Consider the following 24,855-nt stretch of genomic DNA (forward strand, 5'->3'; position numbering starts at 1 on the left):
TTTTGAACCAAATCTCTTTACATTTCTTGGTAGGTAAATGTCATAAAAATTATAAGAGATTACATCAAACTGAATACATTTATAGGATCAAATACTGAAATTAAATTCTTACAATCAAAAATAATATCTCTACTGGCCAGATAATTAAATCTATATTAGTAAACAATGTAACGAGTAAGTCTAAATTCCAAATTATTAAATAAATCGTTCGTCACTACTCACGAAGACGTTTGACGCGATGTAGTGTTAACCACCGATAATTCGCACAAACCGGAAATAGTGAAGATACAACTTGCCGGCAAGTCAACTGGGGGCAAACGGTCATTTCCAATGTTCGGAAGGTCAAAATTCAGGCACACCCAAACGACAATATTTTCCCTAATTGGCAACGGATGCACAAATCATTAACGGTATCTACTGGGAAACAAGATGCAGGAAAGCAACCCCAAAATCCGCTTTGTCGTTAACGGAAAGAAACGTATCAAACACTTGCCTTGAAATTAAACAGTACGGTAAAATGTGAAAATTCAATGTTCCAAACTTACACCCAGGCTTACACCATAACAGCAAAACATGCAACAAGATCCCCTCTAAATGAGGGTCTCATCTGTTATACAATTTGCACATTGGGCGAGGGAGCCCTTGGTTTTCTCAACCGGTACGACGTACTCGTGTGATGAACGGGAACGTTCATAAAACCCCCTGCTATAAAAATCTGGGACTAGTCATGCTAATTAAGCGCGCTTCGTTTGACACCAAACTCAACCCAATCAGAGTTTTTCGGCAACACATCTGATAATTATGCTTACTCAAATGAATGGACTGAAATAAATTCGGTAGCCCATTCAACCTCCATTGTTACTTGCAATTCTCGCGTCAAGCGATAAATTATTTTCTTATCATCTACGGTTGCGATACTAGCTAATACATTAACGCAATTAATTCCGCACTCTATTATCATCTTCTAAAATATGAATAATGTATCTGGACGTTGAATTCGTGCGATGTCTGTGAGGACGCGATGTATTGTCGCTTAGTATCTCGCCAACGCGCGTATTAATTCGCGCAAAACGATTCGCGGCTAATTCGCAACTCAATGGTAATTAAAACGTAATCCAACAAAAGGAATAGTAACAGGTTAAGTGCAAATAAAATTTAGACTGATACACAAAATAACCAAAATCCTATTCCTGGATCCGATTCTTATCAATGAATGAAATACGATACAGAATATTTTTATACAAATGGTTCTCATAGGTCGACTTCTTCGGGAATATCAAAATCAAATTAAAACGTGTTATCAAATATCAAAGTTACTTTAATCAAAATCAATGTGCAAAATTCCTAAAAATAACCGACCACTACTTTATATAATACAAAAATGCAAAATAACTTACATTAATGTGGCGTGGATGAATTTATTTCGGGTTACAATTGATGTTCTCTCTCCTCGGAAAAATGCCGCCCCCTTTAAGAATATGGAAAAGGGAAATAATAGACCGCTTAAATGGTACCGTTGGCTTTGTTGTGAATGTTAAGCAACAATGTCCATACGTATTTCGAACTCGAACAAACCAGTTCCAATTCCAGCAAAATAATACGGGATCTGTGTTGATATTAAATTTTTCCCAATTAATTAAGCTTTATAGTTTTTAAGGTTCCTTCCGAACGACGTTATGTTCAAAATTTTAAATGCGCTGCACAACTGTTTTACACAGCTTGATAATACAGCTTTTGTAACTGGCCGTCACCCTTAGCGATCCGAACGAAGAAAACAATGCCTTTACCACAATGAGTGAGAAATGAAGTATATTTAATTCCATTTCTACGTACACCACCTTGTACGGGGTGGCCAAATTGAGTAGTTGGTATGGGGTAACTCTTAAATTATAAGTGATAGAATAAAATTGACCCCCCAGTCTCGATAAACTTTTAGCGCATATTTTTGGCTTCGGTAGCTTGTATCTCTGGCCTTGAGCGAAAAAAAATCACATGTAACTTCCCGCCGAACATAAAAAATTAACATACCTCCAGTTAATAAGAGGGTTATTAGAAACAAATATTATTCGGTCACGATTGGATTAGTTCAAACTCCATATAATGCGAAAAGAATTCCCAAAAAATCCACTATATAACAATTGAGTTAGCAAATGGCGGTCACTTACGTATTTAATAAGTCCAATTTAAAGCCTCCAAAATGAGAGAAAAGTGTATCTCAATACAAACCAATTCGAGAATCGGTTAAAGCACCAGAATATGATTATACCTACAAATTTTCAAAATACAGCGGTCCTCTAACAAAAATTACAGTGATAATCAATAATAATCTGTATGTACACGGGATATTGGTAATCAGAAGATAAACAAACAGCGGCACTATTTCGACTGGATTACCGGTATCAGAATTTGGCGTTACAGATAAACACACTCCTTTCAAAATAATAATAATAATTTATTGCCATAAGTTTTACATTTTGTAAACATTAGCATTGTCAGAGTAGGAGAGAAAAAATAAAGATTGGTAATTTTAACAATAATTTATACGAAATGTGCGTTGTATAGGGTTAATCGTGTTAAATAAAGTTTCAACTCATTTTTAAAACGATGCGTTGGTATTATTTTTTTAAGTGGCAGTGGTAGCATATTATATGCTTTAATGGCGGAATAATAATCCGAAACAGGCGCCCAACTCTTAATTCTTGCTATTTAAAAAAAACCACCTTCTCTAATAGAATCAACATCGTTATTCCGGACGACACTTGAAATTCTATCTACGCCGCCAGAACTGATAACCACCTGCATCGCTTATCTCGCACGTGACATTGGTGTCGAAAAACCAATTAATTCTTGTACGATAACAACCCTGACCAGATAAAACTTTAAACTCCCGTAAACATTTTCATTGAATGTCCCCTAAGCTTCCCGTTTTAAATTTATGATACAAACCAAATTCAACAAATAGAATTAAATAAATTAAACAATGGCCGACTAAATTTGCAAAAAGAAATTCAACAAAATTTTCCCATTCTGTGTATTTTGAATTGAGATCAGACCAAAATTACGTTAACAACACGTATTTTTACACTACAATGTGTCTCGCTCTCATCTTCGACATTGTGTCATCATAAAGAAACGAACACCCCTCAACTGTACATAGATACAGGCGGAAAAAATGTATTCTTTAAAAGTTGCTTAAAAGGTCGACGATTGATGAAATGTACAAAAAAACGCTGATCGCACCTAGCTCGAACTAGGAAGCTAAAAAGGAAACAAATGCCCAATCAGAGTAGCCGGTATTAGCTTGTTGAGTTACTAAAAATCCAATCACTGTAAAACGTGTACACAGTTTCCCTTACGCCACTTACGCCCTTCATCCCCAAAATGGCAATTCGCGCACATTATTAAATCCGATCTGCCTTCTAAATCCTTTAAGGAGTCGTGTTAGACGGTGCGAATTAAACTCCTAATAATCAGTTTAGCGCAGAAGAAACGTACGGAATCTTAAATTGGCGAACGCGTACCGCATAGCAATCACCTTCCGCCACATTCGAAAACTAATCGATCCTAAACGTCTTGTTTTTTTTAATCCCCGCAGCAAGGCGTCCGTAATCTCCCAGTCAACGATAAAGTCCGAGGAAGCAATTATACAAAAATAATTCGATCACGGAGCGGCCGTTTCGTCCGAATTAAATTAATGAAGAATCGGCCGCTTTTGAATGCTCCTACTAATCCCGCACGCGGCATCGGATTATATTCATCCCTAATACCTTTTCTTCGAATACGGGGAGATACTAAATTACCTAAAAACTAATTAACGCGCCGGTTTAGCGCCCGTTAAAATAAATACCTCATTTAACTTCGTCGAAATAATTTAGCAAATGCGATTGTGAACAGCTATACTCTCCATGGACCGCAAAAGCCTACACAAAACGACGATCCATATGATATAATTAACCCTTTAATTTTATCGCGGTTTAAAGATGAACGTTTTGCGGGTTATCGCTTAATATTTCGTGGGCACGTAATGAAAGGAACTGTAGACGATGATCATGTGTTCGGGTTTTTGAGTATTGAGTTGCCACGGCTTTGCTACAATGGAGATTTGGAAATATAGATTTGGTGCGCTAAAAATCTCACGTTTTATCTCTATGGTAGCAAGTATGTAGGAGTGGTTATTGCTCGTTATACGAAAGATACATCTAAAAACTATAAAGTGAAAATCAGACCCAGTTCCAATTAATTCAAACTTTCGTACCTCTTTAATAAATGGGTTTCGGATTGCGATATGGGTAAAACAAAAATAGGTAATTAAATAAAAACATATGGCATAATCTAAAAAGAAACGTGTTAACAAAGAGGACTCTGGAATTGTTCAATTCAAATCAACATTTTTCACAAAGATCAGAACTGTCATTTCAACGACAAAAGTGATATTTCCTTAATCCCAATGGTACCAGCTACTCCTAACACACAATCCAAGAATAACATTCAACGGAACATTACACTCTTAGTATCTTAGTAAGAATAGAAGCCGGTTCACTACCGGGTCCTTGAAAACGCCCTACGTTGGGCTCAGGGGAAATGAGATGCATGTCCATCAACTTCTTGGAAACCACACCCAAAATAACATCCGAATCTAAGGTGGTTACTGGTCCGCAGATGATGCCAGCAAAAAGAAACCTAAACAAGCTCTTCAGTTAGGAGACACCTGAAAATTTAACTCAAAACTACCCTCCTATCCAATTGAAAAAAAAATGTTTTAACCATACCCTGGCACTCAAAACATACCTGATAGGTGCGTAAGAGCCGCAGAGAATTTGAATTTTAAAAACCTATCCTAAATCCTAAAATATACAACTGACTATGACTGATTTCGTTTGTTCTATGATTAATGCTAACAAAAACCGCCCCACTCTCCTTACACCCTCTAGATAGCTTGACAACTTTCATAGAGTAAGTAATGTAAAAAAAAGAACTTGATTCAATCTTGCCATTTAATTCAAAGAACCTAATTAATGTGTCAACAATTTCACGAACCTGTGCCTCCTTCCTAATTACGAACTGCTGGCCAATTAAAAATAGGTCTCTGCTCAAAACAAAGACGAAATTACAAAGTGAAACTAAATTGAGCAATCAAACTCGTCAAATTTGGGATGAGAAACATCAAAGGCGTTGAATGAATTAGCTACTCCGACGCAGTAAATATCGCAATTACTAAATTTTTAATTGCCTTCGTTTTGAGCAAAATATAAAGAAGACGCGAGGGCGCCTTATAAATTTTGGTAATCTACGCGTTCAAATTAACGGTCGAAATTGATTTTAACACCACCATTGATACAAGGGTAAACAGTTATTAAATATGCATGCCGGCATTAACCCCATTTCGGTGTTTGTATGCCCCCTGTACGCGCACAAACAGTAGTTTTCGATGTCGATAAATTGTCGGTGTTAATTTTTAATGCCGCGTTTAGCATTCAATCGTGATTTCAAAAATGATAGTCGGTGAATGCGGCCTGCCCAAATATCATTGGCACCTGCATTATTGTCAACTATTTACCTGTCAATATCTTCGCAACTGTTGCAAAAATGGAAATTTTTCATACACAAAAGTTAAGTCAATCGGCCAGTAATCACCTGGTAAGTAGGTACACCGATTTATATCGATTCAGAGTGATGTGGTCGAAGGTTGTTGTCCGGCCTAATGGACAGCGAAAGGTTTCTGGAATTTTGGGAATTTGCTCAAAATTAAAATTGTTACGGTCTGTTGGGATTTATGAAGTAGCATCATTTCATATTTCAAAGAAATTAAGTGAACTTCTTATTGATTGTGGAAAATTTCGGGTTTCTTAAAATTAACTAAATACGATTTCATACAGAACTTTTTCACCCTACAGACATTTATTGGTTTTTAGTAAATAATCGTCTCTAATTTTAGAATTTATTTCGAAAAATTAATTTTGTGTAAGTACATTGCCAGTTTTGTGCTAGTAGTAATTATGGGCACCACCTCAACACCTTTTGCAGTGTGTGATCGCACCCGCGGAGAAGGGGATTCCTCCTGTGACGTAACAAATGAGCGACCTTGTTTGTGTTCTCAGAAATAATCCAAATAAATTTCCGAAAAAAATCATGGACCACATGACTGAAACTCGTCAACGTCCCGCAAATTACAGCACCCGTGAAAGAAACAAGGAAAAATCGACATTGATCTTCCTTGCCCTAGATACAAACAACACGAGACATTGCCTAAGATAAGAAAGAACCCATTTTACCATAGCCAAGATACAAACCACGCGAAGCTAGGATAAGAACCCATTTTACTTTAGTCAAACTAAGAACCACTCACGCAGACATCCAAAAAACAACATAAACAAAGTAATTTATTAGGAGTACACGTCACCACGGGCATGTCCTCGCACACTAAAAAGTAGTAGGGATGGTACCCATATACTAACCCGCATTGATCAATACATCAATAAACCCACAATAGTTTTGTTAAGAAACCACAATTTGTAAAAGTAACTACTTAAACAAATAAACATTATTATTATGGTCGGTGTTTCTTGTGAGAACTCAGGTCTAGCCTGGTTAACTAATCGCACGGATTAAAATCAAGTAACGATTAGTATCTGTGTCTGGTGAAGTTATGTAGGGTCCTAAAAAAAATAAAAGAAATAAATAAATAAAATAAAAATTCACACCCTCACATTGAAAATCTAGAGATAGTATGTATTTCATACTTACCAACATAGCTATTGATGGGCACAATAGCCAACGCTATCAGGAAAGAGGAAAACAAAACAAACAAAAAAATCATTATAATAATTCCTGTAATTTTATTAAATGGAGTTTATTGTGTAAGTGTTTCTTTGGCTTTGCGTTTGGGTTGAATACGAGTGGGTTGTGATAACGTGGTGTGTTTTTGTGAAGAAGGAGTTTTGTGTTTTTTAATTGTATTTATGGTGTTTCTTTGTTCCTGAGGTCGTATTTGTGAGGTTGCTTGGGTTTTTGGTGGAGATATTTTAGTATGTTGTGAGCCTGTAGTTCTGTTAAGGTTTTTGCGTTGCGGTTGAATACGAGTGGGTTGTGATAATGTGGTGTGTTTCTGTGAAGAAGGAGTTATGTGTTTTTTAAATGTGCTAGGGCGTGTAACTTTATTGGATGGACCTGTCTTTGTAGTGCATGTTGCGTTACTTGTATTTATGGTGTTTCTTTGTTCTTGAGGTTGTATTTGTGAGGTTGCTTGGGTTTTTGGTGGAGATATTATTATTATTATTATTATTATTATTATTATTATTATTATTATTATAGTCTGTCAAATCGCAAACGGGTATATGATATCTACAAACAATTTCCGTTCCAGATTCAGATTTTAGTTTCAGTATTCAAGGCCCCTCTCATTAAACCTCATTCCTTTTCCGAGTTTTAGGTACGACATACTGTTCAACATGTTGCTTTGCGCAATAGCAAACGATTAGTAAAACCACCTGTAAGCACCTGTCCAGCTAGCTGAATTAAAGTCAGCAACTCAAAAGAAATAATTATAATTAACATCCGTACTTTTATCTAGGTCGTAATTAGGGCTCGATTAACACAAGGCTAAGCATTTACAGATGACAAAAATTTATTCGACATAAAACAATCAAATACACTAAAAGAAAAATAGGCGCTCAGGGCCAGAAAAATAAATACCACACATCAAGCGATCGATTGAATAAATTAATTAAAGAAATCTTAATTAGGGTCGTTAAATTAAACACAACACCTTCCCCATACTAATTTTATTTTAACTAACTACCTAATACGCTTAAAAACACAACGATTAACGTCTATCTCTTCTATATAAAACAACTGTCCTTTATTTTCAACTTCCACCGCCGCCACTTCCTTAACAAATTCTTTTCTTATCTTGAAACTAATTAGCCTGCACCGCGATAACAAAACTTCTTATCTACGACCTTTTACAAATCCTAGGAAATTATTTCCAGATGTTTAATATTAGTCTTTTAACACGTAATAAAATTGAATAAATAATTAAAATACAGAGTGCAATTACAAAATTAACAACTAATAATTCAAATACACAGTGTTCCATCGTTATTGCAGGTACCGAACCCAAATAAATCGTCCGCAGGGCGGAGTTTACACAACGTATACCATTTTTTTTACGAGAAATGGTTTTTAAATCCTTTTTATTGCCGGGAAGCACCAGGTATTGGTGGTTTTGACCTTGTTTGCACAAAATACCAACCCCAATTTGACAATGGTTGAAAGGTTTTTTTCTTGGCGACAATTAAAGTTCCAAAAATGAGCAGGCATTCATTATCAAATTTAAGAGCTGCTAAGTTGGTGAACGAGTTCACACATGTAAGCAAAAAATGTAGGTCATTTTTTCTGGCCTCGGCCATTTAATCTTTTAATTTCAACTAATTTTGGTTTTTTGTATGTCCGTAGGTCGCTAGAAATTAAAGAAAAACTTGAACGCGTTTGGTGAAATGTACATTTTCGACCCTTTTATTGGGTATCTATGTAATTGTTAGTTCTATCAAGAAACTAAGACAGGCGAGCTCTTTTTGGGTCAAACTTTAAATGGTAAAATCAAAATTTGATAATATTCGCTCGCTTAAGAAATACGGGGGCAAATCAAAAAATGGTCATTTTCAGAATGACTATATTTTCTTAGTTAATCTAAAAAATGCCACATTAAATTCTGATTTCAAAATTCAAAAAATTTAATGATTCAAAAGGAGATTTAAAAAAACTAAAAATCTGAGGTTTTTGTATTTTTTATTCATTTAAACATCTTTTAATTTTGTTGAATCTTTTTGTAATCTTTTTTGAATTTTTTTGAATCGGTTAAATCTTTTTTTAATATTATCGGTGAGGTGTTTAATTTTATAATTTTTTTAATTAAAAGATATTGAGTGTTTCATTTAACAAAAATGAGGTTAGGTCCGATTACTTCTTTACCCCTCGTATACTTATTTTAAACGGAAGATTATTACACAATCATTATGTAGACACTTTTGCAATAACATTTTTCTGTAATTCGTCTAACTAAGCTACCTTCCAAATTATATTGAAATTATGAAAATCGCTAGAATCAATTGCTTTAACGTGCCAAACTACCTACCTACTTGTCTTAAAAAGGAATGATGCCGAAAGAGGAAGTTGAAAACCAAAAAAAATACCCAGGCCTGCGCGAAAAATTCACCGAAGGGGGACGTCAGTAAACACAATGACAGTTAAAATTTAAGTATCCCGGCGAATCTCAAACAATTAATTACAGTGAACGTAAACCAAGAATAATTGATACGTCCTTACGAATGCGTTAAAAATTGAACAAAAAAAATGTTCCTTTGGGTTCCAGTTCCGTTGGTTTTTTTTAGCTAAAAATTGGGTGGAGCGTGAAAAGAGGGGAATGAAAGAGAAGATCTGAATTAGGAAACTTGTAAACATCTAGAACCAGTTTCGAGTAAAAAACTTTGATTAATAGGAAAAAAATCCATCGCGAGTTTGGAATAAAACAAGAAATTGTTGGGACGTTTGCAATAAGTATAACGCATAAATAAAATGTTTTCGGACTCCTCCCCTACATGTTTTTTCGAGTGTTTTTTTTCAGGAAATTTTCCAGTCCTGTCCATGGTTTAGCGCCGAGTTGTTAAGCGAGACGATTTCTTCCAATCGGCCGATCGCTCGCTCGCTGGATGGCTTCAGGACCAGCGATTTAAAAGAGAACGGAGGGACCGATTACCATGAAATTTTGCAGGTGGATTCTTTAACAAATTAAATTTGTAGATCGGAATTCGTGAATTGGCAATGTAGATAAAAAATAAGGAAGCCTCTTTTGATAACTCCGTTAGTTATGAACCGAATTGTATAAAATTCAAACTGGGTATACCTTTAGCGATATGATACGCATAATCGCCTAATCGATTTAACATTCACAGTGCCCTTTTAGCAAATTCTTGCAAATTTATTTGTAAAAACTTCAAACGCGAATTGCGGGTGAATGGAACGTCGGAAGGGGTTACCGACAAAGGGAATATAGTAGCCTCCGACAAAATCTTCTGCACAAAAATGCGCTGACGTTCCTTCGATCTCACACGAGGATTTTGATCATTTTTGTCATCTCGGTCATTTATGAACCGATTTGCATGAAATTCAAACTGGGCATAGCCAGTACCATATCAAATGAAACGTCGCCGCTTTGGCACTTTTGATTATGTATCGTCAGTGTTCTAGTGTTAGCATATTCAAATGATATCTTTATTCAAGAACAAGTCCCACCTCCGCTAACAACTCGTCCACCACACGTACTACTTCTAAAGGACTGAACCGATTTGGGCGACATGGGGCTCATTTGAAGGGAGTAAGGAATCCAGTGCGTACCGATATTTTTCTTTTTGCGCAGACGCAATGCTAATTCTTCTATTTATGAAGATATTTAAATGAAACTTTATATACAAACACTACGAATATAAGTAAAACCAACGACGTTTTGCAACATATTGTTTTGCGCATGCGCAATTACAACTTTCTTAATTACGAAAGGATTTAAATGAAATTTGATACATAGACACTTGGAATAAAAGCAAATCTAACACCAGTTTTAAAATTTGATTTTGCATTAATATTATTTGGAGGTTCTCGTGATTTATGTGTGCATAATGATTTTTTAACTTGTTTTACATTTCTACAGAAGAGCATAGGTGCACTTATGTGCTTTAACGAGTGCTGCACACTTAAAGCAGGTACCCACTAAAAAATGTTGCTGATGTATATCTACAAATGACTTTTTTAGTGTAAACGTGCGGGCTGAAATTGAGTAGGTATATACTCGTACGCCAATTTTTAAAAAGTTCAAGATAAACAACATATAGTTTAATAAGTTCGGTACATTTTTTATGCTGCGACGTAAGTGCTGCGAATTTTAAATAAATTGAATGATTTAACTTCTTAAAGGTTCCACTTTGTCAAGTTTATAAACTTCTTTCGCTCGGGTACAGAGATTTTTTTTTGGAAAGTAGTTTAAACTTTACTCTTGTATCCGAGTTTCCTTTAACTCGAAATCGCACAATCGAGAATTGCGCGGTTGTTCAAAGAACTAACATTAATCTTCAACTTCCGTTGTAAATTTTACACCCCCAGCGGTAAGCGATGTTAAACAAAACTCCGCCAACGAAATACCGTTTAATCCGCTTAATTACTAACTGAAACGGAACTTATACCTACATCTGTAATACTAAGAACAAATAGTTTGGCCGCAATAGTCTCGATAATCGCGTGAGCTTTACACGTACTTTGTAGTTATTGTAAGCTTTCGGGTGTATAATTGCTAAGTTGTTAGCGTCTTCTTCCATGTGTGAATTGGCAATCATTTGTTAACGTAAACTACGTAGCGTAACCTAAAATAATTGAATGTTGCCTAAAACGAGCGTGTCGGTAATTGACTTTGACTTTTCCTCTTCTGAAAACACATCTGTAAACTTGTTGTACTGACCTATTTGCGCTAACGAAACTTATGGCAGCCATTAATCTTGTGAGTGCAAATGTACACAGGTGTCTAATTGCATCATCGGCTGTAAATTGTTAGCAAGCCTAGTGCAATGTTATTAATTGTATACATTGTAGGCAATTGTGTTCCATTGTGAGTAAAAGTATTAGTTTCGCGTGACTTTTAAGACAAAGCAGTGAGTTGCGACTTAGTTTAATAAGACTTAGTTTGGAGAAAATTTCCTTATTTTCCTATTCTTTCTGAGCTTCTTCGATTCCTTCATCAGTTTTGACTTCTTCTCAATCTATGTTGGTTGCATCTACTCTATACTGTTTTAGTATCCTTGTGATTCTCCAACAAATTCATCATGAAATCTAATTTACAACTCCATTTTACAGGTTTTCAATTTACAGCTTCCGCAATGATTTTCCGTCGGATACCTTTTCTTTTACGAATTTACACAACTGTTCAAATATTTGTATCGCCGTCTATTTATACACTAATCTTTTTCTTAAGCATAGATAAAAAACTCAAAAACAACTAATACATATCTTTGACCACGTACGTAACGATCTCGTAGCCAAAGAACGAATGCCGTCACAACTACTCCAGATTACCCCCCCCCATTTTTTATTGATTAATTTCCGCCTTTTTCAATATGGCGTGATCAAGTAAACATTTTTTGCTCAAAAGCAAATTTTATTGGTTGTTCCCTCCAAAAGGAACGAGCTTTCCAAATCTTAAAAAAATCAAATGGTATGACTTTTTCTTTATGAAAAAGTAACCAAATAACACCCAAAGAGACCAGTGAGAACCGTTCTTCAAAATATCGTTCCTGACCTCAAATATTGGGAAAATGAGATTAATTAATTAATTAATAAAAATGCTTCAATTGTATCTTATTTGACGTATTTGTCGATGGCGCGAAAGATTGTTTGGAAAAGGACCCTACACTTTTAGGTAGGTCTTGGAAATTTAAACAAATGAAACACGATGCATTATAATATAACTTACCTTTTAGTATGGATGAATTAGAATCTGCACTTAAAAACACGAAATCCTGCGCTCCCGGTCACGATAGTATCCACAATCAGATGCTTCGTCATTGTAGCAACCCGATGAAACAAGTGATTTTAGATTTCTTTAATTTTGGTTGGGAAAATAGTATCTACCCTGATGAGTGGAAACGGGCCATAGTCGTTCCCATACTTAAAACGGGGAAAGATCCGTTGTTGGCGCAGCACTACCGTCCAATTAGTTTGACTTCATGCCTAGGCAAACTCTTGGAAAAAATTGTTGATGGGAGATTGCGGGTCTTTCTGGAAGAAAACGAGATCATGGTCCCCTGTCAGGCCGGTTTTCGGAGAGGTCGGTCGACGGTTGATCATTTGGTTAAATTAACTGATAACATCCTAAAGTCGTTTGATGGTGGCGAACATTTGATTGGGGTCTTCTTTGATATCAAGAGCGCATATGACATGACATGGCGGTATGGTATACTTAAAAAATGCTTGAATACAATTTACGCGGAAACATGCCCAAATTTATTAGATCTTTTTTAAGAGACAGAAAGTTTATTGTTAGAATTGGAGAGGCGTATTCAAACGAGCGCGTATTAGAAAACGGGGTCCCGCAGGGCTCGACTTTAAGCTGTTCACTGTTTGCAATTGCCATAAACGGAATAGCCCTGGGTGTTGCCGACACAGTCGATAAATCCCTATACGTCGATGACTTAATGATTCATTGCGCCGGAAAAACCGTTGGTTCCGCTGTGCGTATACTACAAATGGCTATCAATAAAATTTCTGATAATGCGGATGCAGTGGGGTACGTTTTGTCTGAGGAAAAGACGAAGGTGGTTCATTTTTGTCGACTCCGAAGACCACACTATGACCCCGTTCTATTTATGAAAGACCGTATAATAGCTGTGTCCCAAGATATGAAATTTTTGGGACTTACCTTTGACAGGGAGCTGCGGTGGTCCAATCATCTACAGAATGTTGTCACAAAGTGTAGGAAATCATTAAATGTCATTAGGGTCCTGGCCCACCATAAGTGGGGAGTTCACCCAAAGACGTTACTCGACGTCTACAAGGCCTTAATTTTATCGAGAATTGATTATGGGTGCTGTGCTTATCTGACATGTGACAACAGTGCGATGCTTGGGAATCTCGATAAAATCCAAAACCTCGCCATACGGTATTCCCTCGGAGCTTTTCCAACGAGTCCGGTCGCTGCGCTTCACGTCGAGGCGAACATCCTTCCTCTAGCCCTCCGTCGTAAACAGGCTGCTGTAAACTATTATCTTAAAGTAATTTCGGATGAACGACATCCGAATCACGTATCGATGGCAGGCGCAGTTCCGCGTCGACGGCTGAATAGGTGCAGAACGCTGAGCCAAAGGGCTAGAGAGGATCTAACGTATCTACAACTAAATGACCTTGATGTTGCAAATGAGACAACAGTAATCCGACGTACACTCGTCAGGGCTCGGGTGTATGAGCGTTGGGGCGACCTATGGGCGAGGTCCGATTCATTTTTGAAAAGGGTCAAACCCGATTTGGGGCCGCTATTTCTTCTTGGCGAGGGTCGGTTTGTATTCGTGAAGATGTTTCGAATTAGACTTGGGCACACCGCATTAACCCATAGCGCCTTGCTGGAAGGTAAACCTAGACCCCTATGTGCGAACTGTGAGGTTAATTTAACACTAGAGCACATACTTTGTAACTGTCCACGATACAAAGATATACGGGACAACTTCGGGATATGCCCGATATGGGAAGGTAACTTTAACAGCGATGAACGGTGTCGAAGGGTGATAGGATTTTTCCAAAGTGTGGAAATGTTGCACAAACTGTGATATAATGGCTGTCTATTTAATTGTTATTTATTGTTGTCTGTCAGTTACCAACTTTGTCACATCGAAAATATTGTATTGTATGTGAGTCGACCTACCTGTATGTAATATTCTATTAGAACGAAGTCTGTGATATTTTGAGGAAATAGGCAAATGGCCATAGAAGCCGAAGCCTTAGGTGGGGTTTTAGTGGGTATACCCGAGTAAGGGAGAGCCCCACACTACTCCAGACCTTTCAACCTGGAGTGTGCATAAGGAGCATTTCCCCACCTACCAAAAAAAAAAAAAATATATATATATAATGACAGCCGTAATTTGTAAATTATTCTGCTGTGTTTACATTCAGAAAGTGCAGTTTTGTGAATTTGTAATCTTTTCTAAAATTTCTAACCAAGAAGTATTTAATATACTGGTGGCGATGGTTCGTGGTCGGTTCGGATAACGCAAATAGAAGATGCGGGCAGCGATGGTCGCATTTTGAAAATACTTAAAATATATCGCCAGCATATTAAATGCTTCTTGCTTAAAAATCGGCATTTTAGAAAAGATTACAATTCAAAAAACTGCACTTTCTGAATGTAAACACAGCAGAATAGTTTACAAATTACGGCTGTTATTATTTTATAATGCATCGTGTTTCATTTGTTTAAATTTCCAAGGCCTGCCTAAAAGTGTAGGGAGCTTTTCTTTCGCGCCATCGAAAAATACCGGAAATACGTAAAAAGTAAATTTAAGATACAAGTTAAACAATTTAATTAATTAATTAGTTAATCTCATTTTCCCAATATTTGAGGTTAGGAACGAAATTTCGAAAAACGGGTTTCATTGGCCTCTTTGGTAATTTGGCTACTTTTTCATAAAGAAAAAGTCATATCATTCCATTTGATTTTTTTAGGATTTTGGGTCATAGTGTGAAAACTAGCCCCTGGCGGAGATGGATTCAACTAAATTAACTATATTCTCATTGCCCAAGGAATGCTCTTTTCAACCATACCAAATTTATTAAAATCGGTCAAACGGTTAAGAAGTTAAAGCAGATTATTGCAAAAACAATTGAACGCCCCACACCATCTTTGTTTTTGAAATAACTGAGTCTTTGTTTTTACAAAAAAATGTTAGATAAACTGGTTCTCTTTAAAAATACGAAAAAAATTTTTTAGTTTATTATGCGAAATTTACAGAAAATGCAATTTTAAAATTTAAGGTGGCGGTTACGCCCTCTGTTGGTCATTTTTAGAACTTGAAAATGTTTTCCAGCGATTCTTCATGGCTGATTTACCCAATAACTTTTTTTTACCCCTAAGTCATATGACGAACGGTTCTCGAGATATGGCCGAGGGACAGCTTTATTTGGGTCACCCGGTACTTATCATAGGCATCGTGAATCCTTCTGCTTGCTTATTGGGCGTTCAACCTAGGACATAAGGTATATTATAAGTGAGATGATCGAGGGTTGAAACGTGAACTTTAAAAATTGACTCTTAGATGTCAAACATTGAGTTTTGAATTTGGACTCAGGCACATTCTGAATATTGGTGCTTGGCTCTTGAAGCTTTAATCTTGTAGTTTTGACCTTGACCAATCTTGGAGCTTGGATTTTGACGTGGACCTTGGTACTTAAATCATAAATTAGTATCGTGAAGCTCAGGACGTAAACCTTATTTCTAGATTCTTAATACAGTTTGGGTTTTGATTCTTGATACTTCAAATGTAAAACTTGGAATTTCTATATACTGAAGTTGGTGTCTTGAAAGTTAAATCATGAAGTTTAATACTTGAAGATTCCACCTTGCGACTGGAATTTTGAATATCAAATATTGAAGTTTAGGGCTTTGAGCTTGAGTCTTGGACCTTGAAATTTAAACATTGTAGCGTTGGTATTGATGCTTGAAGTTTTAATTTTGTACTTTGAATCTTAAATTGAACTCACTCACACTCACACTCAAAACTCATGAGTGAATTCTTAAGCATAAGTCATGAAGAATCATGAATTTTGAAGATTGAATCTTGTACAGGTATGATCCTTTAACGGCCAATCTCGCAATTGGTTCCGGAAAAAGTCTTGATTAAATTATCAAACACACACTATACAGAGTAAAATGAGCTGTAGAATCCAAAAAAGTAAAAATATACAGGGTGGACCGTTTAAATTTTGAAATGCATGCTCAATATCAGAAATCGCAAATTTCCAAAATCTCAATGTCCCCAAATTCCCTAGGACCCGAAATTCATACCAAACTCCAAAAACCCCGTAATGCCAATTTTACAAACCTGCAGAATATCAAACTACTAACATTTTATAAATCTCGAATTCACAGAACACTAATCTCAAAATATTCCAATCCCAAAATCGCAAAATGCTAAAATCTTAAAATTGGAAAATCTTAAAATCATAACCCAAAATCTTAGAATATCGAAAACCTTAAAATTGCGAAATTCCCTTTGCTTCAAATTACAAAATGGTGCATTCCGAAGTTATAAAAAATCCCAATATTCTAATTTCCCAAGGCATTCTAAATTCTCTCATCTCAAAATTTTTGAATTACAACAATTGCAAAATACAAAAATCCCAAAATCTCATATTCTCTCGGACTAAATTCCAAAGTGTAAATAAAGCTTCCAAGAACCGCATAACACCGCCCTATACCCCGCTGGAGAAACATAATTCTCGACCAACATTCTTTCTAGAGAATATGCTACAAAAGCAAATAGGTGTGTATTCCGTTTTAGTAATACATGATCTGTCTTTCTCTTGGTCATAGTTTCATCAATTTGTGCGACTTTTTTTTTAAATAACTTTGAATATAAGTATTTTAAAGACCTTATTTTTTGTCTACAAAAATTGTGCCAGGTTTTATTACAAAAAAAAAAACGGAGAAAAAAATGTCCAAGTTAAAAAACTAAATATTTTTTTTCTTTGGTAAAATCGTTATTTTCATTTCGTAACAGTTTTGGTAGTGTACATTAAGAAGTAGGTACAGTAAGAAAGTCAAAAACGTTTTTTTTATATAATATCTGGTTTGAGTCCGGAAGCTGTTCTGCAACACCCTGTATATTTTAACGTCAATTTTTTGATTTTTCTTCCTGACCCAACCTACATTTTATTTATATTATATTACATCATATATTATGTTATATTTTTCAAAAATTTCAAGGGGCATGTTTCTACCGTCATTCCACTTCAAACATTTTTTACGCCACTTTTCGTTTTCGCTCTGTATTTCAGAAAAAAACGTATTAGCTAGATTGATTCCCTTTGTGGTATTAAAAGTTTCACACTCGGTTTCACAACAAAAGTAGCAAACAGTCGCGAAAACCGCAAGTATCTATCTTTAAAAATAGCTGAGATACACTACGGTCTCAACCAAAATAGGACACACTGTACATATGATCTTGTGGGAGTGTTTTACAATCAAACCAAATACGTAATAAATGCTAATGTGAGATTGAACTGCATACAATGTACACAGAAATAAATTACAAAAACGACCTGAATTACAAACGAAATTGATTGCCGATTGAAAACGTTCGGGTAATTTTCAAAATAATGCAACTAATTTCAATCTCCGGAATACACAGGCCTAATGATATTTGACATGTATGTAATAGAGTTTTGGCAAGTACATAATATAGTATTACATATTGCATGAACACACGGCATATTATTCGAAAATTAAATTAAAATAATAATCGTAATTGGTCGATTATTAAATGCGTTCTATATTTAAAATCATGTCAAATATTTACTACTCTATCTAAATTGTGGTGCCTATCGTTTCCGATATGGTTTGCATAATTCTTTTTAAATTTTTATTTTAGTCACAATTGCAAATGATCTTTTGAATGAGGAGAAGGCTTTACTCTATATTCTCTAAATTACTTACACGATCAAAATGAATCAAACTCCACATTTTCTCGATACGGTTTTTGAAATAAAAGCAATGATTTATAAAGCAATTTTATCGAAATTTTTGTGGTAGGGTTCTCTAAACAAGTTGAATGTGCTAAACAAAACTCCGATTTGCTTATAAGCAAACAACAATCTTGCTAGAATTTTTTCTTGGGTGTTCCCAAATGTTCTAGAACAAACACGTCATATTTCCCGGAATGAATGCGTCACATCCACCTTAGTCTCTTATCACCGATGACTAATCTTTCAGGGCGCCTCGATGTCTATCGGGATTTCTAGACGGAATCAACTCATGCTATGTTACTACAGACTAATTCAAACAGCTATTCATTTCAGACATGGTGATGCTATACAAAAGTTAAAATACAAAATTGTTTGCTGTTCGATTGATTTGTACGTACGTGGTGTTCTATAAATGTGGTATGAGATCCAATTTCGTTATTTTAAATGTATATCCAATAATTGATCTTGCATTTAAGAGCACAAAATTTAGTTCCTGTGCATCAAGGCAATATGTTCTCGTACGAAACTGCCGAATGAATGAATATCTATATATATTCCCCTACCGACTTAAGCAAATGGAAGAGTCCAAAGTTTCTAGTATTCAGATATATCGTCTAAACGTCTTTTGCGGTCAGATAAAATTTGTAGCAGCCGTCGTGAAATCCTTACAGATCTTTGCGTTGTCTTCTAATTTCGAGCGGAGATTCCATTACAAACGGATTGCGCGGCACTGGGGGAATAAAAAGCGCTAACCGCGCAACTTTTCCGAATTTTCAATTGCGTCTGAATTTATCGAAAACGTCGACATTGTCACAAAGGCATTCTTTTCTGTTTTCTGTGGAAGCGACTTCGCGGAAAAATAAATACCCCCTCCCCGAAGTGTCCTAATTTGAAAATTTAAAACAGTTTTAATTAATTCGGTCGCGATCTTTTGTCGTTATGGAGATGCGATGCCAAAGGAGGAAGTTTTAACTCAAATTAAATTAGCTGCACATTGTGCGCATAAATCTTACGGTTTGGTTTCTATTTAATTATTCCCTTGTTTGTTCACTTTTGAGTTTTATTTTCGGGTTGCTAATTAATAGGTACAATTTTCATTCTTCCTTTTTTAATAAAACAGTTCCCAGTTGCGGTTTCGTTGTTTATTAAGTCTGATATTGAAACTCGATTGCAACGTGAGTATTTTCCCTCTAGGAATTATCATCATTGTATTCAAAATAAGGTATTAAGCACATATTATACAGGGCTTTTATTTCAAAACGATCCACCGATTGTAATTTATAGTTTTTATTTTTAAAAAAAGTTTTACTTTAATTTTAGTATTTATATCGCCCAACTACTCCTACTTTAAAAGTATAATCCTCGTCAAATTTGTACGGTTTGGCAATGAATTCATTTTAATTAACCAAAATAACGTTTTGATTGCTTGTTATATTTGGAAATCACCTACACAGTTATATGAATTATCCTAAAAAATAGTGATAGACCTTCTAATGACACAATCTTACCTTTTACTCACAAGCGGCACTTTCGAATTTGGGTAGCAGTCGGTGTTAAAACTGGTGGTTCTTTTTTACACAAATGGGAAAGGAAACTGAATAAAACTTAAATTTGTCCGTAAAATATATTACGCGGACAACCAGGCGATGTCAGAGAAACCTTCTACGGGACAAAAACCCTGGCATAGCCCACACAAATACACGAACTAAATTAACAAAGGTAACAAAAGCAAAAGAAAATCCGCAAAACGTTTCAAATTGTGGAACAATAAAAATCAGGTCACGAATTTCAAAACTCTAGGAACGTCATATTTTTTTCCAAAAATATCAACGTGCATCATTTCAGCTGGTTGTTGAACGTCGAAAGGGCAATCAACTTTAGTCCAATTTGTTCGCTGTTTGCCGATCCTGTTTTCTTGGTGGTAAAAATCGAACCACAGCCTTTTTGCCGAACACGAGTTTCTTTCAGATCTTCTCATGAACCACAGGCACCGTTCACCAGCCATTCCGTTGATTTCAAATCTTGAAGTTGCATTTACATGATCATTCCGACGACACCAGTTTGAAAACAAACGGAGAAGAAACAACTGAAAAATCGCCACGTTAGTAAAACACGCTCGGGGATGGCACCCAGATGTCGCCGACCCCACATCTCGTAGCCCGGTTTCTAAAGTTGTAAATTACACGGCCTTTAAAATGCCATCTTTGGGTCAAAACGGTGGTTCAAAATTTGTTTTGATTACGCCACTGGATCCTACGTAAAAATATATAAAATAGCCAATAGCGAGCTCTACTTTTTTCTGTTTTACATGGGTAATAAGATATGATAACATCCCAAAAGTCAAACTTTTTGTTTTCACCCTGTGTCTCAAAAACAAACGTAGCTAGGTTGATTCTGTTTGTGGTATTAAAAGTTTCATAAAAAGTGGCATGGGGGCGTGAAAACCGCAAGTCTCTATCTTTAAAAGCAGCTGAGATACACAGCAGTCTCAAGCAAAATAGGACACACGGTACAATTACTGCTACTCAATAAGGACGACTGCGAAACATTTGAACAATATCGCTAGATGTTCACAAAATTCGAAGAAAATGAATAATTTTAAGAATTTGAAAGATCTGCTATAATTGAATTAAAAATCTTTAAACTGAAATATTAAAGAACTGGAAACATTTGGAGAATTTGAAGAATCTGAACATTCTGAATAACCGGAAGCGTATTAATAATTTTGACAGAATATTCGAAACAGTCCAAACAATATCAAGGGTCAATAATTTTAAGAATTTTACGAATTTAAATTTGAACGAAGAATTGGAGATTTTTTAGATCTAACTTGAAATTTTTTATAAATTTTGTAAATGACTTACGATATTACCGTTACGGAAATTTGTCCCTCCCTAGACTTTCATGAAAATTGACTTCAGACATTGATTCTTATTGGTAATTTCCAATATAAATTTCAAAATCACTAGATCAACTTTATGGCCACGATTTTCTGCAAATTTCCTTTAATTTGAATTCAAAGGTAATACACAGAATGATTTTTATGTACAATTTACCTATAAATAGTCACGATGAACCCATGAATTTGGAGATTTTCTACTTTGAACTTTAAACGAGAAACTGTTTTTTTTTTATCAAATTCAATTTTCATGGGTACACGATAAAATACTTACATCACAAACGGCTTCCAATTAGCCTAACGGTCGATGTTTCCAAGAGATCATAGATCCAAATGTGTGTTTAACTTTAGTCAATCATAAATTATGAAGATTTTTTGGCATAAATAAATGGTTATTACTGTACCTCGTTGACGAATGATCTTGTAACTAATGCTGGTCGGAACGTCCTCCTTACAATGATACGGAAAAAATACATCCTGAAGCCGCATATTGAACCATTCCAGCGGTATAAAATCATTCAGCGAAATCAAAAGGTATAGGGTGTAGTTATTTTAGGATTAAATTAAATATTAAACTTATACTCATTTCTGAGTTACGTATGCCAACAATCAAGTTTAATCTCCTTTTGTTCACTAACGACGACACAGCTCAATTTTTTGTAGCGAAAAATAACCCAGTGCGGTTAATTAATCTGTCCTTGACCGAACACGACTCCAATTTATGCTGTGAAAGCGCGTGTATTTCATAAGGAATTTTTAACGTCCTTTGGTTGCAGAATAATTCCCTTTGTGGTGTAATAATAAATGACAAAGTCCATTAATCTCCTTCTAGATATCGATTCTACTGTACTTGCGTTCAATTTAATATGCGTTCGAATTTTATGTTATACCGGAAAAACAACAACGACTTTCGCTCCAGTGAACCAGTGAAATGACCTCATGCCGAATTCGCAGTTGTAATTAAATGACCCTAGATAACTGAATATGATCAAAATCCCCGACATCTCGTCTCTAGACATCGGGCATCCAAGAAAACAATGCTCCTTATCCTTAAACCTAAAACCTTAAAATATATAAAAGGGTAAATTTTCCATCTCATCGAATGCTCGCTTATTTATTCTTACAAATCCACTAGTCACTCAGAATTCCGACACCCTGTTCATGTTTTGTGATATCTAATGTATAACCCTCTTTAACCCTTGAAATCTCAAAAACTATAAAACTTTTGGTCAATTCTTGAGCTTTGAGCGACATTCTCTTTTTTTGGTGCTTCACTGAACCTGCCAGCTAAAAATATATCTCAATTTTATGTTATCAAATTGCTTTGAATAAAGCGTAAATAAGACGAAACATTTCCCTACACGCGGAAGTAATTTCGTTTGAAGTTAAGTAAAAACGATTTCATTTGCAAACTTAAGGAGAGAGACTTTTGAGATCGTAATTGCGATTTAGTAGCTCTGCCTTTCAAGCAACCTACTTTCTACATATTAGACGCGAAGTTCTTGATAAGTCAAACGTCTTTAAGGTGTAATTAAACTGAACTTTCTGAAGTGCGCAGACTTGGGCGAAAAAATATTAGATAAGTTTCGTCGGGTTTCAATTCCGTCCATTACAGCTAGTTTGCGTTCTACTGAAAGGTATATTAAGCCAATTAAGCTCTAATTTAATTACAGCCGGTTTCGGATTTTTTACATTAAATCGCTTTGCATTGGAATGGATTCGGAAGACCTTCGCGTGCCGTAAAGCTTTCCATTAATCTACCTTGAGAAAGTAGTTCTATGGGTTTACATTGTCACCCATATATTTTCGTTTAAATTATGTTTTACGGCGACAGCCCCTAATGTCACTATAAAGATACGTTATAAAATATGAATGTGGAAGGTGGTTATAGATTGACTCTTTCCTTTTTATACCAGTGTTTATGGACTTATGGCAGATTAATGTTTATCGTAAAATGGAAGACAGTGGGACTCTGTTTACAATGTAACTTGAAATTAATTCTTTGGGGGATTTCTAACGTTTCCGAGACCCAACGATTGTTTTATTAAGCACAACAGGTTTCTAAGATTTCTAGAGAGACTCGACTCGTTTGCTTTTACTTTTGAAAACCTCTCTTACGTTGGTTTTTGAGACCTCAAGACAGATACTCGGCATACAAGAGGGTTTTCGTAACTGACTCCTAATAACAAAACAGAGGATCTATAAAAAAGACTGGTTTGCAGCTATTTACTCTTATTCTTCCGCAGAAAAGGTTCGCACTAATAATGCTCGACACCGTTAAACTGTTCCAGTAACTCCGCGATCTAATTTTCGTAACCGCACTCTTAGCAGACGACCTATACGCTATTGCGACTGCTTACTGTTTCCCCTTTTTACCTTTTACGTGTTGGCCGTGTAGAAAACCAGTTTCGGCCCGAACGAAACAAGAAGGCTCGTCTCTCTTTAGTGCTCGTCGTCTCCCAGTTCTTTTATTTGAAATAGCACAAAGATTAGGTAAATTAAAGGCATGACAGGAGGCCATAAGGTGTATTCCTTAATTAAGAGTTTAGAAATGAACTGAAACCATAATGAACCTGAATCTGTGTTAGGATATTTTGTTGCAAACATTTACTTTGGATCAACAAACGTAGACAATGGTTTTGAGCTTTCTACCACTTATTTAAATGAAGATCTACCAAGCGCATCTACACTACTTGCACCACCTCTGCAGCTAATTGCCATTTGTTGGATGAGGTGAGGTAGATTCACTGAACGCTTAACTTTGGGTCTACTGCGAGCGCACGGATGAGTGGCAGTACTCAGAACCGATTGGCCACGGAAACGTGAACAGGTATTCAGGGTTGAAATGGCCTACTGTTTGCAGTTCCAAAGTTTACGGGCAATTTTCGCCTCGCTGATAGTTGCAGTAAACTTTTTGCAACTACCGTAATACAGCACAAAGTTATCTGAAAGTATGGTTATAATGTGATTGAAATATAGAAGCAAAGGAAATAATTAATCCTTTCAACTAAATTTAATATAATTTACGTTAGCTGCTTGCATATTTCAGCAAACTGAATTGCAATTACAAATAATTGATGTTATCCGGACACATAATTTCGCCTGGTTTAATTTTAATAATTAACGTTTGTCGGAAATATAATTTGCCAAAGGCTACGTTTTAGATAAACAAAGTAATAAGCATTGGGAGATGCATTTATTTCTAGGCAATTAGACCACACGCAGGTTTCGTGAATTCTAAAGGCTACGTGCTCATTGATTACGGATTTAATCCGTTTAATCAATGTTAAATGAAAATAAATTTACTTTGCAGTACTGTGAGATTGAACTTAACAGTATACATTAATTGTACTCTCACTGTACTCTACGATCACGTTTACTGTTACAACCAACATATTGGTGTGTGCAATGGCAAATGGCCAACAAGCCACCCACAAAACACCTGTCTAATTAGCTCAATTAAATAAACTTGATTATAAATTTCTCAAGACACGTTCCGAAAACCCCCTTTCGTCTTATGTTCCGTATTTACAGGATCTCCTCTCTTCCACCTTCAAAATCCCCTTCTATAAGATTTCGTAAACAAATTCAGCCAACCAGAGCTGTGAAATAAACTGCACACTTGTTGTTTTCTTATCGGCAATAACATGTGCTTGTCTTGAAACTAATTTAATTTCACCTTACGCGAA

The 24,855-nt window shown here is 35.8% G+C and overlaps 1 protein-coding gene across 5 annotated transcripts in view; it reads left to right on the top strand.

Annotated features, from left to right (window-relative positions):
- LOC116167692 (apoptosis-stimulating of p53 protein 2) overlaps window positions 1–24,855 on the top strand; it is a 287,541-nt gene that overhangs the window by 205,269 nt on the left and 57,417 nt on the right. The gene's annotated exons all lie outside the window — the stretch shown is intronic.

Source organism: Photinus pyralis, unplaced genomic scaffold (assembly GCF_008802855.1).
Source record: "Photinus pyralis isolate 1611_PpyrPB1 unplaced genomic scaffold, Ppyr1.3 Ppyr1.4_LG4, whole genome shotgun sequence".
Lineage (NCBI taxonomy): Eukaryota > Metazoa > Arthropoda > Insecta > Coleoptera > Lampyridae > Photinus > Photinus pyralis.